The sequence below is a fragment of the Pseudophryne corroboree genome, chromosome 10 (genome assembly GCF_028390025.1).
Source record: "Pseudophryne corroboree isolate aPseCor3 chromosome 10, aPseCor3.hap2, whole genome shotgun sequence".
In the NCBI taxonomy this organism is placed as follows: Eukaryota; Metazoa; Chordata; class Amphibia; order Anura; family Myobatrachidae; genus Pseudophryne; species Pseudophryne corroboree.
The window spans coordinates 92376407-92391593 of record NC_086453.1 but is presented as its reverse complement, the minus strand read 5'-3'; the positions used below and the strand labels follow the sequence as shown (position 1 = coordinate 92391593).

Below are 15187 nucleotides of genomic sequence, written 5' to 3'. Positions count from 1 at the left end.
AAAAACTTTGGGCGACAGCGGAAGCAGTCCACTGACCAGTAAATCCCTTCCTCTTGTAACCAAGCTCACGCAAACCACCCCACCAACTCCCTCAGTGTCAATTTCCTCCTTCCCCAGGAATGCCAATAGTCCTGCAGGCCATGTCACTGGCAATTCTGACGAGTCCTCTCCTGCCTGGGATTCCTCCGATGCATCCTTGCGTGTAACGCCTACTGCTGCTGGCGCTGCTGTTGTTGCTGCTGGGAGTCGATGGTCATCCCAGAGGGGAAGTCGTAAGCCCACTTGTACTACTTCCAGTAAGCAATTGACTGTTCAACAGTCCTTTGCGAGGAAGATGAAATATCACAGCAGTCATCCTACTGCAAAGCGGATAACTGAGGCCTTGGCATCCTGGGTGGTGAGAAACGTGGTTCCGGTATCCATCATTACTGCAGAGCCAACTAGAGACTTGTTGGAGGTACTGTGTCCCCGGTACCAAATACCATCTAGGTTCCATTTCTCTAGGCAGGCGATACCGAAAATGTACACAGACCTCAGAAAAAGAGTCACCAGTGTCCTAAAAAATGCAGCTGTACCCAATGTCCACTTAACCACGGACATGTGGACAAGTGGAGCAGGGCAGGGTCAGGACTATATGACTGTGACAGCCCACTGGGTAGATGTATGGACTCCCGCCGCAAGAACAGCAGCGGCGGCACCAGTAGCAGCATCTCGCAAACGCCAACTCTTTCCTAGGCAGGCTACGCTTTGTATCACCGGTTTCCAGAATACGCACACAGCTAAAAACCTCTTACGGCAACTGAGGAAGATCATCGCAGAATGGCTTACCCCAATTGGACTCTCCTGTGGATTTGTGGCATCGGACAACGCCAGCAATATTGTGTGTGCATTAAATATGGGCAAATTCCAGCACGTCCCATGTTTTGCACATACCTTGAATTTGGTGGTGCAGAATTATTTAAAAGACGAGAGGGGCGTGCAAGAGATGCTGTCGGTGGCCAGAAGAATTGCGGGACACTTTCGGCGTACAGGCACCACGTACAGAAGACTGGAGCACCACCAAAAACTACTGAACCTGCCCTGCCATCATCTGAAGCAAGAAGTGGTAACGAGGTGGAATTCAACCCTCTATATGCTTCAGAGGTTGGAGAAGCAGCAAAAGGCCATTCAAGCCTATACAATTGAGCACGATATAGGAGGTGGAATGCACCTGTCTCAAGCGCAGTGGAGAATGATTTCAACGTTGTGCAAGGTTCTGATGCCCTTTGAACTTGCCACACGTGAAGTCAGTTCAGACACTGCCAGCCAGAGTCAGGTCATTCCCCTCATCAGGCTTTTGCAGAAGAAGCTGGAGACATTGAAGGAGGAGCTAACACGGAGCGATTCCGCTAGGCATGTGGGACTTGTGGATGGAGCCCTTAATTCGCTTAACAAGGATTCACGGGTGGTCAATCTGTTGAAATCAGAGCACTACATTTTGGCCACCGTGCTCGATCCTAGATTTAAAGCCTACCTTGGATCTCTCTTTCCGGCAGACACAAGTCTGCTGGGGTTGAAAGACCTGCTGGTGAGAAAATTGTCAAGTCAAGCGGAACGCGACCTGTCAACATCTCCTCCTTCACATTCTCCCGCAACTGGGGGTGCGAGGAAAAGGCTCAGAATTCCGAGCCCACCCGCTGGCGGTGATGCAGGGCAGTCTGGAGCGACTGCTGATGCTGACATCTGGTCCGGACTGAAGGACCTGACAACGATTACGGACATGTCGTCTACTGTCACTGCATATGATTCTCTCAACATTGAAAGAATGGTGGAGGATTATATGAGTGACCGCATCCAAGTAGGCACGTCACACAGTCCGTACTTATACTGGCAGGAAAAAGAGGCAATTTGGAGGCCCTTGCACAAACTGGCTTTATTCTACCTAAGTTGCCCTCCCACAAGTGTGTACTCCGAAAGAGTGTTTAGTGCCGCCGCTCACCTTGTCAGCAATCGGCGTACGAGGTTACATCCAGAAAATGTGGAGAAGATGATGTTCATTAAAATGAATTATAATCAATTCCTCCGCGGAGACATTGACCAGCAGCAATTGCCTCCACAAAGTACACAGGGAGCTGAGATGGTGGATTCCAGTGGGGACGAATTGATAATCTGTGAGGAGCGGGATGTACACGGTGATATATCGGAGGATGATGATGAGGTGGACATCTTGCCTCTGTAGAGCCAGTTTGTGCAAGGAGAGATTAATTGCTTCTTTTTTGGTGGGGGTCCAAACCAACCCGTCATATCAGTCACAGTCGTGTTGCAGACCCTGTCACTGAAATGATGGGTTGGTTAAAGTGTGCATGTCCTGTTTATACAACATAAGGGTGGGTGGGAGGGCCCAAGGACAATTCCATCTTGCACCTCTTTTTTCTTTAATTTTTCTTTGCGTCATGTGCTGTTTGGGGAGGGTTTTTTGGAAGGGCCATCCTGCGTGACACTGCAGTGCCACTCCTAGATGGGCCCGGTGTTTGTGTCGGCCACTAGGGTCGCTTATCTTACTCACACAGCTACCTCATTGCGCCTCTTTTTTTCTTTGCGTCATGTGCTGTTTGGGGAGGGTTTTTTGGAAGGGACATCCTGCGTGACACTGCAGTGACACTCCTAGATGGGCTCGGTGTTTGTGTCGGCCACTAGGGTCGCTTATCTTACTCACACAGCTACCTCATTGCGCCTCTTTTTTTCTTTGCGTCATGTGCTGTTTGGGGAGGGTTTTTTGGAAGGGACATCCTGCGTGACACTGCAGTGACACTCCTAGATGGGCCCGGTGTTTGTGTCGGCCACTAGGGTCGCTTATCTTACTCACACAGCTACCTCATTGCGCCTCTTTTTTTCTTTGCGTCATGTGCTGTTTGGGGAGGGTTTTTTGGAAGGGACATCCTGCGTGACACTGCAGTGACACTCCTAGATGGGCCCGGTGTTTGTGTCGGCCACTAGGGTCGCTTATCTTACTCACACAGCTACCTCATTGCGCCTCTTTTTTTCTTTGCGTCATGTGCTGTTTGGGGAGGGTTTTTTGGAAGGGACATCCTGCGTGACACTGCAGTGCCACTCCTAGATGGGCCAGGTGTTTGTGTCGGCCACTAGGGTCGCTTAGCTTAGTCATCCAGCGACCTCGGTGCAAATTTTAGGACTAAAAATAATATTGTGAGGTGTGAGGTATTCAGAATAGACTGAAAACGAGTGGAAATGATGGTTTTTGAGGTTAATAATACTTTGGGATCAAAATGACCCCCAAATTCTATGATTTAAGCTGTTTTTTAGGTTTTTTGGAAAAAAACACCCGAATCCAAAACACACCCGAATCCGACAAAAAAAAATTCGGTTAGGTTTTGCCAAAACGCGGTCGAACCCAAAACACGGCCGCGGAACCGAACCCAAAACCAAAACACAAAACCCGAAAAATTTCCGGCGCTCATCTCTAACAGACAGTGCAGTTTTCTATGCATTTTAGTCTCATCTCTGTTTGCAAATGAGTAAATGGAACTGATCTGTTGCCCTCTTATGTAGGCAATGTTCACAGGGGATCATCAACGCAATTGCCAGCAATTTAATGTGAAGCTCCATACACAATAGACAAGAAAGTGAAAGATCTCGCTCAGAAAGACCAACCTGAGCGAGATCTTTCACAATCTTGTCCAGTGTGTACACTCAATGTCGTTAACATTGCGCACTCCCACGCATCGTTCACAACCCCCTCCCTCATCTGAACTAGAGATGAGCGGGTTCGGATGTAACGCCAGAATTAATGCCAGTTCGGTTTTATCCGGATTTTTCTTATTGGCTATCCAAAACACGTGACGTCTGTGAGCCAATAACATGCCGTTTTGAGAACCGAGCAAATCCGAGTAAAACCGAACCCGCTCATCTCTAATCTGAACATGTAGAGACAAGGGAAGTCCACTTTAACGACAGCCATGCCATTCCCTCCCGCCATCGCTCCCTTCCCCGCCGGTAGGGGCTAGTGTGTATGCACATGCCGATGCCAGCATCCCCGAGGGGATCGGCTAGTGTTTACTGGACTTATGGCAAAAGCATAAATATAAATATGCATGGCTTTATGAGATATGAAACCCAGCGTGCAGATAGGGGACAGTCCAGACACAAAAATGCATACAATTCAACACGGGTCAGTATACGCATGTGTTTGCATGAACACAAAGCAAAAGCATCTGTGACCAAGTTGCATTCAACTCTTCCTCATGCTCTAAGGGCTTTGTTATTAATATTTTATATAGGGTGTGGACACACCCTATATGTTTTATTAATTTGCTTTTAATTTATTTTGCTTTTTTTTTTGCTTTATTGTACGTTGTTGTGCATCTTATTTTACATTGTTCGTGCGTCTTGCATTGCATACTCTTTTCCCGTGTTTTCTCTTTTGCATTCTTGTCCACTGATCCAAATGGATATAAATAAGTCAGATTACTACCTAAAAATAAAAACAAAGCACAAAATAAGTAAAATATTTGTGTTCCTATAGACTAATGTGCAATTCTTACATTACAGTTATGGTGTCGCTATAAAACACAAAACAGCGGAAACGTGCATACAATGAATTATGTGCCTGCTGTGCTGTAGTACTGATAACTATAAGACAAGCAGTTCAGCTGCCTCATATAAACGAAGGGATTATTTGACGTTTAGTGAAGATAAAGTCTAAGAAGTAAATGAATGGTGAACAGGTTCATAATAACTTCTTTGGATATATGATATCTTCTTGACGAATATTCATTGTAGCAGATATAGTTTGTTTATGTTTTAAAATACTGAATCCGCCAAGTATCAAATCACTAAGCAACACAACCTTAGTAACAGGGCACATTTTTTTATTATTATTTATTTATTACCAGTTATTTATATAGCGCACACATTTTCCGTAGCACTTTATAGAGAGTATTTTGCCCATTCACATCAGTCCCTGCCCCAGTGGAGCTTACAGTCTATATTTCCTATCACATGTACACGCACACACATTCACACTAGGGTTAATTTAGTTAGGATCCAATTAACCTACCAGTATATTTTTGGATTGTGGGAAGAAACCGGAGTACCCAGAGGAAACTCACACAAGTACAGGGAGAATATACAAACTCCACACAGGGCCATGGTGGGAATCGAACCCATGACCTCAGTGCTGTGAGGCAGTAATGCTAACCATTACACCATCCATACTGCCCCACATCATCTCCCTGTGATTCACAAAATAGCCCACTTTGATGGGATCATTAATTATTATAACCAAGCGATGTCTCCACAAGAGATCAATACTGTATTGACAAATATATCAAAACATGCCGATGAATTCAATACACTGAGCAGTGAGCACTGCAGAGAAGCTGCCACACCTGGTGAAAGAAACAGCAATTTGAATACCTTTGACAGTCAATATGTCGGCCACTATTGGTGGACATGCATTAGGTCGACACGGACAGGGGTAAAAAGTACCGGTCTTCGAAGGTGATGGCGGTCAGACCACAGTAGTCAATAAACTATCTTAGACCTACATCCTCTTTTTAAACAGAGAAAAGACCAACTCCTGTTGTTAACTTGGACTCTCTAATCAACCCACTTTCAAGGTTCTCCTTGATGTATTCAGACACCGCCTGGGTTTCTGGACGTGAGAGAGGAAATGCTTTTCCACAAGGAGGCATTTTCCCAGTTAACCGGTCAACAGAGCAGTCTCATTCCCTATGAGTGGGTAGTATTTCAGCAACTTTCTTGCTTAACACATCCCAGAAGGACTTATGGAGCTGGCAGAGAGTCATCTGAAGAGATGGTCGAATTTTGAATGACCCAATGCAGAGATCTGATCATCAGCAAGCACCAATGATGGCACTGAGAGTCCCACAACAAGGGTTCATTCCAGTCAGTGTCGGATAACCAAATAGGCAGAGTATGCAACGGCCTATGGGCCCCGCATCTTTTAGGGGCCCCGCAACAACGGATGAAAATAACGTTAATTTGATCTTGAAGGAAAATTACAATCAAGCTTTCTTAAATTGTTTCAAAAATACAGAAAAAATTAATCAACTCAAAGAAACAAAAACTTTACATTAAAGACTCTCTAGAGAAAATACTGTATTAATGTAATGTATCTATTAACAACTTAAAGTACATAATCCTTAGACATCAGATTTCCATTACAGTTTCCAGATTGTAGACTGTTGGTTGGTAAAATTAAAAATATGTTAGGATATAATTTGAGAGGGGGGTCTGAGATTTTGACTGCCTATGTCCTCCACATGATTTAATCCAGCACTGACTCCATTCTAATGTGGGAGCATGCTTGCGTAGCCATAGAAGACCCAGGATAATCGGACTCTCAGCTGATGGGAGTATGTAGAGTACAAGGAATTAACATCCTCTGGAGGGTGCCAAATTGCAAGATAACTTGCACACAAAGGATTCCAAACTCCTTTTTTGGCTGTGATGAAATTGCCAACAGCACCAGAATCCAAAAAGCCCTTGAGATATTCAGAGGGCTTTCCCAATAGCAGGGTCACCTCAACTGAAACTGCAATGAACACAGGGACTCATTTATCAACGAGTGCTTAAACTCATTGTGAATTATAAAACTCGTTGCATATGATAAATGGTGCTCCAGCCAATCAGCTCCCAAGTGTCATGTTTTCATCTCCTAACTGTCATTTGTTTGAAAAATGACAGTTGGGAGCTAATTAGCTGGAGCACTTTTTATCATACGCAATGTGAGTTTTACTGTATCATTCACAACAAGTTTTATCACTCATTGATAAATGGGCCCCATACATCACACTGAATTGCTCGTTATTCACATTACACCACACCTTAATGCTCTTTATTCACATTAGACGACACAGTAGTGCCCTTTCTATACGCAATGCCACATAGTAGAGCACCTTAAACACATAATGCCACACATTAGTAATGCATTTATACACATAATTCCACACAGAAATGCCTCTTACACATATGAGACACATTATTAATGTCCTTATAAACATAACGCACCTTACACATTATGACAACCTTTATTAATGCCCTTTTACACATAATGTCCCTTACACATATGCCGCACATTATTAATGCCCTTATACACTTAATGACACACATAGTGTCCCCTACACATTTGCTGCACATTACTAGTGCATTTTTACATGACACACATAATGCTCCTTACACAAATTCCGAACACTACTGCACAACCAACCCACTCACACTGCCACTAACACTGTGACCTCTGCCTCTGCTTGGATACAGATGTGTTCTCATAAATCTTGCCTCAATGCTAACGTCGGACACCTTTTTTTAATGAAAATGTATCTTATTTGCATTGCTATGTGGCTAGGATGTACAAGAAGCTTCTGCCGATTAAAATGATATGCAGCATGCCTATATACTGTGTGAGACTGTGGCTGTATCTGCAAATGCTACACACAGAATATAGGCATGCTGCATATAATTTTAATCAGCAGAAGCTGCTGATGCCCCTAGGCATATCAAATGCCCTAGGCAATTGCCTAGTTTGCCTATGCCTATGGCCGGCTCTGCTGCCGGGCACTCTGGTAAGGGGAGACTGGGAGTAACTGGATAGCTCCCAGGAGACGCTGTGGCTGGAGGGAGGAGGGGGTCGCAGCGTGCAAGCAGCTCGGACTTCTGCAGCGCTACCCGCTGGCTAAAGTATGTGAAGGAGCTGGGCGCACCTCACTGCGGACACCAGCGCTGCAGCTAGCGGTGGGGTTGCCGGGGCTGGAGATAACAGAGGCAGTACGGTACCTACACAGCGGCAGGTGCCCCACAAAACTGCAGCTAAGAAGCGTGGAGTGTGCCAGAAAGTGACGCTCCTCTGCGCCAGAGAGACCCTGTTGAGTATGCTGATGTGGGGGGTCAAGCACACAGTGAGCCGGTGCCCCTCTGTCTGTACGGCATACCCCCTCACACACCCCCATACCTCCCAACTGTCCCAGGGTTCCGGCAGCAGAGCCGGATTTAGGGGGGGGCAGGGGGTACGTACCGTGGGCCCCACAGTTTTAGGGGGCCCCCCGGCTGGAGTAGCTCTGTCCCAGCTCAGAAGCTCCCCCGTCCTGCCAGCAACAGCGGCAGCATTGTGCTACAGTCAGCACACGCTGCTGCGTGTTGGCAGGTCTGTGGTGTTGCAGGGAGGCAGCAGTCTCCCTGCTTTCTTCTGCCTGTGCGGGTGTGTAGGGGGGAGCGACCACCTCCTCTGGATTTAGCCCTAGCTGAGGGGCCAAAATGCCATATAAAAAAAAATAAAAAAAAAAAAATCCCAGAATTTGCATAAGGGGGCGTGGCCACGCATCCCGCGATTAGGCCACGCCCCCAACCCCACAGCAGGCACAGCAATGAGATAGGGCTCCCCTGTCTCAAGTGCCCTGGGCCCCCCGGACTCGTAATCTGCCCCTGGAGGCATGCCAGCAGCTCACAGAGCGCTGGGCATGCCCCCTCACTGACGAAAACGGGGGCCCTCCTGTGAAGCCACGCCCCCTTTTCGTTGACCACGCCCCTTTCGCTGCGCGCATGTCCCTCCTTCTGCCTGAAGAAAGCTGGGAGGTATGCACCCCTGCCTGTGCCATGCCCATACTATCTGTTTCTGCTCCTAGTCTCCTATAGATTTCCTCAGATCTGTGACTCATTTGACTAACTCCGCCCAGTGTTGTGACTCCGCCCAGCGTTAGCAAATGAGTCACAAAGTCACAGATCTGGGCTATTATATAGGGGATAGTATCTGAAAATCAAAACTTTTTATTTTATAAAATAAAATGTTTGACATTTCTATGCTGCTGAGTACCTGAGAACAATATTCTAAGCGCTTATGCAATTTCCTATTTATCACTAGATGTAGGTGTTATAAAGAGGAGACAAGAGATAGAAAATTATTTAAGAGTCCCTTTTGCCTAATTAGCAAAGAAAATTGCTTAAATTGGTCTAGCAGTGTTTCGTTCATTTGGAGCAATTTGCAGGATAATGATGCACCCTGTCCCACTAGCACGGCTGGATTTCCTGTGGGTTCTACAGAGTGTTATAGCACCTGCAGCTAAATAAGTCATTTCAACTCTTTTCAGTAAACAGAGCTATAAATAGATTGCTGTAACTAACTCATACGTGTAAGCTGTATATTATACTTCATTTTACATAATCCCTTTTCTCATCGACTAAGCAACGGTATTGGCCATATAGCAAGTGAGAGAAAATGTGGACGATGGTCAAATGCACTCAGGCCTCTCCAGTGGAGGATCTTGTGTGTGGTAAGCCCAGGTGCAAAAATATAATTTGGGCCCCACCTCCTCCACCCCAAACCAAGTTCACAATATGCTACACAACAGTGGGTGACAGGAAGAGGCAGAGGGTGGCAGCAGAATGCCGAGGGAAACAGTGGATGACAGGGGCACAAGTACAATGTCCTGCATGGTGCGGAGAACAGGGGCATGTACTTTGGCGGGGGCAGGAATGCAGCAGCCTCTGCGCTCTGTCCCTGAAAGGGGCCCCCACCCCTTGTGCTCAGTTTGGCATTTGGTCAGGCAGACTCTGACAGTACCAGTTACACCAGTTGTGGCTGCCTTTAATTTACAGACAGCAGTGAATCAGAAAAAAATTACAACTGTCTGTTAATTAGAGGCAGTAAGTGGCTGTGATCCTCAGCGCTGATAGGTGGCAGTACTACTCTGTCAGTCCAGTACACACAAGGGGTTGAGATGTCATCGGGAGGGATGCCGGCAGTCAGAATACCGACCGCGGCATCCCGCCGTTTAGAATCCCCACAGGGGTTGGGAAGTAAGCTACCCCAAACCCTCACTTACTGAATGTTAACCCTAACCCCTCCCCTTATCCCCGCAGCCTAATCCTTCCAGGTGGTGCCTAACCCCCCCCTTCCCTCATACCCGAAGCCTAAACCTAACCCCCCCTTCCCGCAGCCTAACCCTCCCCCTGTGACTTATCTGTCCGATGTCCCAGCAGTCACTCGATTAGGATCCTGGCTGCCGGGATGCCAACATTGTGATCCTATTCGGGGATGCCGGTGCTGGTATTCTGATCAGTGTCAGGATTCTGGCTTCTCTATTTTGACAGGCGGGAACCCAACCACCGAGATCATGGCCGGATACCCACACAAGGTCAGCCCTACCTACCAAAGGTAATGGCCAGGTCCCTCAGGCAGTGGGACCCACTCTGCTCTCTGCACTGGGCCATTCATCCGACATTGCTCAAAATAATCTTTAGGGGTTAGCAGGATATAACTCATTGCTGGCCTGGGCAGAAGTGGGCCCCTTAGTCCTCAGAAGCCCCGGTGCAATGCATCTGCTGCTCCAATGGTAGTTCTGCCTCTGGGTCTCTCCAATTTTTGTTACAATGTGCAGGAAAAAAGTTTTTAACCTGCTTTTCACTGTTTCAGGTTTGGTGATTGGATCCTCCAGTACATGCAGGGTCATCTTAACAGCATTGTAGGCCCTGGGCAAAACAATGCACTGGGTTCCCTAACCCTCCAGCGGTGCTGCGTCATCTCTCCACATGCTCCCATACAGTGAATGGCTATCAGCACTCTGATTAATGGATAGCTCCAACCATCCACCAAAAAACTAGCTGACAGCCATTTGCTGTCTGGCTGCAGGCAGGTAGAGAATGCTGCACTCCGATTGGTAGATAGCTCCAACCATCCACCAATCAGCTTGCTAAGAGCCATTCACTGTCTGGCTACAGGCTGGGAGACAGGTATAGAATGCTGCCTTGCCGCTCTGATTATGTGACCACCACCTACCGTGACTGAAGGCCCCTGAAATTGTTGGGCCCAGTGTTCCTATACATTAAGATGGCCCTGCCTACATGTGTTTCGGAGTCCCAGGTCAGGCACATCTGAAATACTTTTGCATAGTGGCCAATTATGGATATAAAAAAAATTCCCAAGAATTCCTGCTGCTGTGAATATCAATGGTTGACCCAACAAACATACAACCGCTCATGGCTCATAAAAGTCACGTACCGCCTACCTCGATGTATTTCAGCTGATGCTGAGGCAATAATTGCTCCATCATAGTGTACACAGAGAAATTTACAGATATTCACCTGTTTGCAGGACTTTTATGTATTTATGTGACCACCCTACCCCTATGCTTACACTTGGCTTCATAGCTATCATCATTATCAATGTACTCTTGCACCATCCCTATCTTTGATGCAAGAGATCCATGTGGAAACTGCCGTTACACCCCTTCAACCACAAGTGCAGATGCATCATGCATACAGTACTAGAGCATGCGCAGTATGAAAACGTGCACAATCCATCCACATTACTGAATCAATTCTCAATTCTGCATCAGCCCCAATATGATTTGTAGGTCAGGCCTCTATTCATCATAAAGATGACATCGCTATGCCCTATACCAGAGTTGCCAATCCTTTTACCAAAAACATAACAATTCAGAGACAGCGTTTTTACTGACACACAATGTGGCCCTGGGACTTTAAATTAAAGGATTTCAATAATACACAATTTCGAAATTATATATGGTGCCTAATTTGTACAGACAGTTACATATTTTCTTACAAGATTGAATTGATTTTATACTGGTTTACTGAATAGTTGCCAACCCTGCCGACTGCCTACAGAACCCAGGACAGTTTCCTACTGGAGTTATGTAAACACTGATGAGACTGCAAGCCAAAGGCGGTTGCCTTTGATATGCAGTTTGCAACCAGCCACTACTGTACACATGAGACTTTAGGGAGAAAGGGAGGACTTCCATTGAACTTTGTGTTCAATTGCAATGAATGACATTTAATTTTGCATGCTGCGTTGTAACTGCTTCCAACCACAGATGTCAATGCAGTGGACGACATTAGAACCAATAGGTTCATCCTTATACCTGTTTAAGTGATTGTGTCTTTGCAATGTGATATTGTACATTGTTAATACCTGTGTTCTACTGTTTGGTTATTATGCTGCTGTTTGGACTTTGTAAACCCTCAGGCTCATGTTCCACTCCAAGGGACAACCAACTGTTAAAACAGGTCCAGGATGTTAACCAGAGTTCTGGCAGTATGGGTTCAGAAGAGTAGTAAGACAACCTGTGGGTCAGAACCAGGTCTCTTGTACGCAGTGCCTAGGGAGTGTCAAGGAGAATTGTCAGAACAGAGTCAGAAGTCAGAAACAGAATAAGCAGCAAAACTACCAAGGTATCAGATGATGAGCTTAGTCAGGAACATCACAGGTCAGAACAGATGTATGAGAATCACTGGTCAGCAGAAAGAGGAACACTGGTGCACAGGGATGTCAGCCTAATACTCTAGAGCAGAGGTGACCAAAGTGTCAATCATGGTAGATTGGTTGACTGTGGACACTTGATCAGTTGATCACAGTAGACATTCTGCAGAAGCCAGCAGTAGCAAATAAGGATCAGGCTGATTCTCATTGGCTAGCTGCCTTAAACTGAAGCAGCTGCAGCTAACAGGAGCGCACGGCTGTCTCTATAGGCTGTCATTGTGACAGCAGTAGCCAATAGGAATCAGTCTCATTCTTACTGGCTGAGGGTGTCATGTGATGGCCTCCATTTTGCCTGTGCCGCAGCCGGAGTACTGGGTTAGAAATGGGCATAGGGCAGGGTTAGCTAGGGGGTGCAGTGTGGTCAATTCTAGAACCCTGGATGATCAAGACTGGTGGGCATGGTGACATGGAAGGGGTGGGAGCATTTTTATGTGGCTGGCTGGGGCATTTTAGAGTATGTTTTATTTTTTGTGGAGGACAATTTTTTTTTACTGTGTGGGGGGCATTTTTGAGTTTTTCCTGTGGGGAGCAATATTTGTTTGTGTGGGTGTGTTTTTTTTTTCTTCCCGTGGGGTCTAATGTGTTTCAGATTTTTCCTGCGGGGTCTAATGTGTATGTTTTTTTTCTTGTGGACGTCAATGTGTGATGTGTGCATACCCACTGCAGGGAGGCCATGCCCTTTTTTTGTTACATCATACACCCTTTTTTGAGGGTGCAAATGCGATGCCTTTCAGAGTAGAAATGCACATTTATTGTATTAAGGTAATATACTATTCATTAGTAATGAGTTTTATATTTTAATACAACACGTTTGTTTTTTACGTATCCCAGTGATTTCATTGCTTTTTAGTAAATTTACAGATAACTGCACCATTTTTTCCCAGTGCTTTCCATCTCGGATTCCTATACACAACCTGCCTGGGATTAGGCAGCCTCCGGACAAAGCTGCTGCATGAATCCCGTAAGCCAGATTTCAGCAGGTGGTCGAATTGTAGCCACCCATTGTTTTCAATAGCTATACCTATCCATCCAACATTATTTTCATATAACATAAAGGTTAACATCAGCTTACCTTATACTGTGAGATGTCATATTAGCAGCTGACAACTGACAGATTTATAGTAAGCCATTTTACTCTGATGTTTTTATCCCATTAAGGGGGATATGTACTAAGCAGTGATAAGCGTGGAGAAATGAGCCAGTGGAGAAGTTGCCCATGGCAACTAATCAGCTGCTCTGTATAATTTTAAAGTATGCAAATTAAAAAAGTTACTTCAATGCTGATTGGTTGCCATGGACAACTTCTCCACTGGCACACTTCTCCGCTTTTTTTCACTGCTTAGTACATATCCCACATATGTGCTTTTGCTTATATTATAATACAGTCCATAATACATAAATTTTTTCTTTTTGGTTTCCATCTACAGTATGCATCCATCTCTCCACCACTCCATCCACTCCTCCATCTTGTGACATAGGGGGGTGTTTAATGTCTGTTTTTAGGTCGAATTTACATTAAACCTATTCAATGCCTGTGCCGTTTTTTCAACTGGTCGAAAAATCTGCACAGGCGAAAACCATGCGGATCGTCGAATTGTCCTGCAATCCATGTGTTTTGTCGAAATTTGTGAGCGTTTAACAGTTTTTGGATCCGTTTTCGCCCATGCCGATTCGTAAAAAAAAAAAAAATTAATACACTGAGGTCGAATTAGTGCATTTTCCGACTCTTGGAAAATTTGGCACTAGTTGAATATATAATAATAATAATAATAATAATAATAATAATAATAATAATATAATATATTAATATAACAACAGTTATATTAATAATGCAAATATCTTCAACCTTCCTCCATTCATGGCACACTGTACAAGGTGCTAAAACTGTCCTATTAAATATATTCCACATATCTTCCTCTCTCCAACTCTCTCTCCATCCCATCTTCCCTCTTCCTCTGACATACTCTCCCTCACTCCCTCCAACCAACCCGCACTCCTTACATACAACAATCCCTCTCTCCCATGCTCCCTCTCACTCACACCCTTCACCCACCCTCTCGCACTTCCTTAAATCCCCCATACTCCCTAAATCCCTTCCACACGCCATCCCTCTCACTCATACTCCACCCTTACTCCCTTTTTTCAACTCATCCACACTCACTTCTCCTACCCACATTCCCTCCCTCCTCCACTCCATCCCACTCTCCCTCCCCCACTCCTTCCTTTCCACACTCCCACTGACACCCCCTTTCTCCAAACCACACTACCGCCCTTCATCCTTAAATCCCTCCATCTCTTCCTCCCCCTTTCCTCCTACCATCCCATCCTCGCTCCCACCCTCTGTCTATCACTAACTCCTTCACACATTGCCTCCCACCCACATTTTTGGCATTTTGATCAGCGTGCCGTGAGTTGTAAAATGTTGAAATATCTGCGTTACGAACATAGCTGCTGTTTATGCTGAATGTATAATCTCATTACTTTATTTAGCAGCTGTAAATTGTGTTTTTGTTTTTCAGTTTAACTGTGATCTATCATTTAACTGCACATCACGCACATCAAGCAGTCACAAATCTATTGCTCACGTTAATACAGCATTTCATCACAGTGAGTAAAATAATTACACATAAATGTATTTCTAGATGTTTGTATTAGTTTAAGTGTTTCTTAGAATAAGATTATCTCAGGAAAAACTCTTGTCTATTTGAGGGGAAGCAAATTGTGAAAAACAAAATGTTGTGTCCCTCTATTCAAAGCAATTTTCATAATATGGCATGCAACAAAAAAAGTTTAGATGCCCCTGCTGTAGATAGACAGATACAGTATATGGTAAATAGCTAGAAATACATCAGTAGTGAAATCCATGCAATGTGAGTTTTATCCATTCTGTAG

At 45.2% G+C, this 15187-nt stretch overlaps 1 long non-coding RNA gene across 1 annotated transcript in view; it reads right to left on the bottom strand.

Annotated features, from left to right (window-relative positions):
• Positions 1 to 4292: 4292 nt before the first annotated feature.
• LOC134965042 (uncharacterized) overlaps positions 4293 to 15187 on the bottom strand; it is a 79434-nt gene continuing 68539 nt past the window's right edge. Inside the window, exon 3 of the long non-coding RNA XR_010188281.1 lies at positions 4293 to 4471. This is a non-coding gene — a long non-coding RNA (uncharacterized LOC134965042). The remainder of the gene's footprint in view (positions 4472 to 15187) is intronic.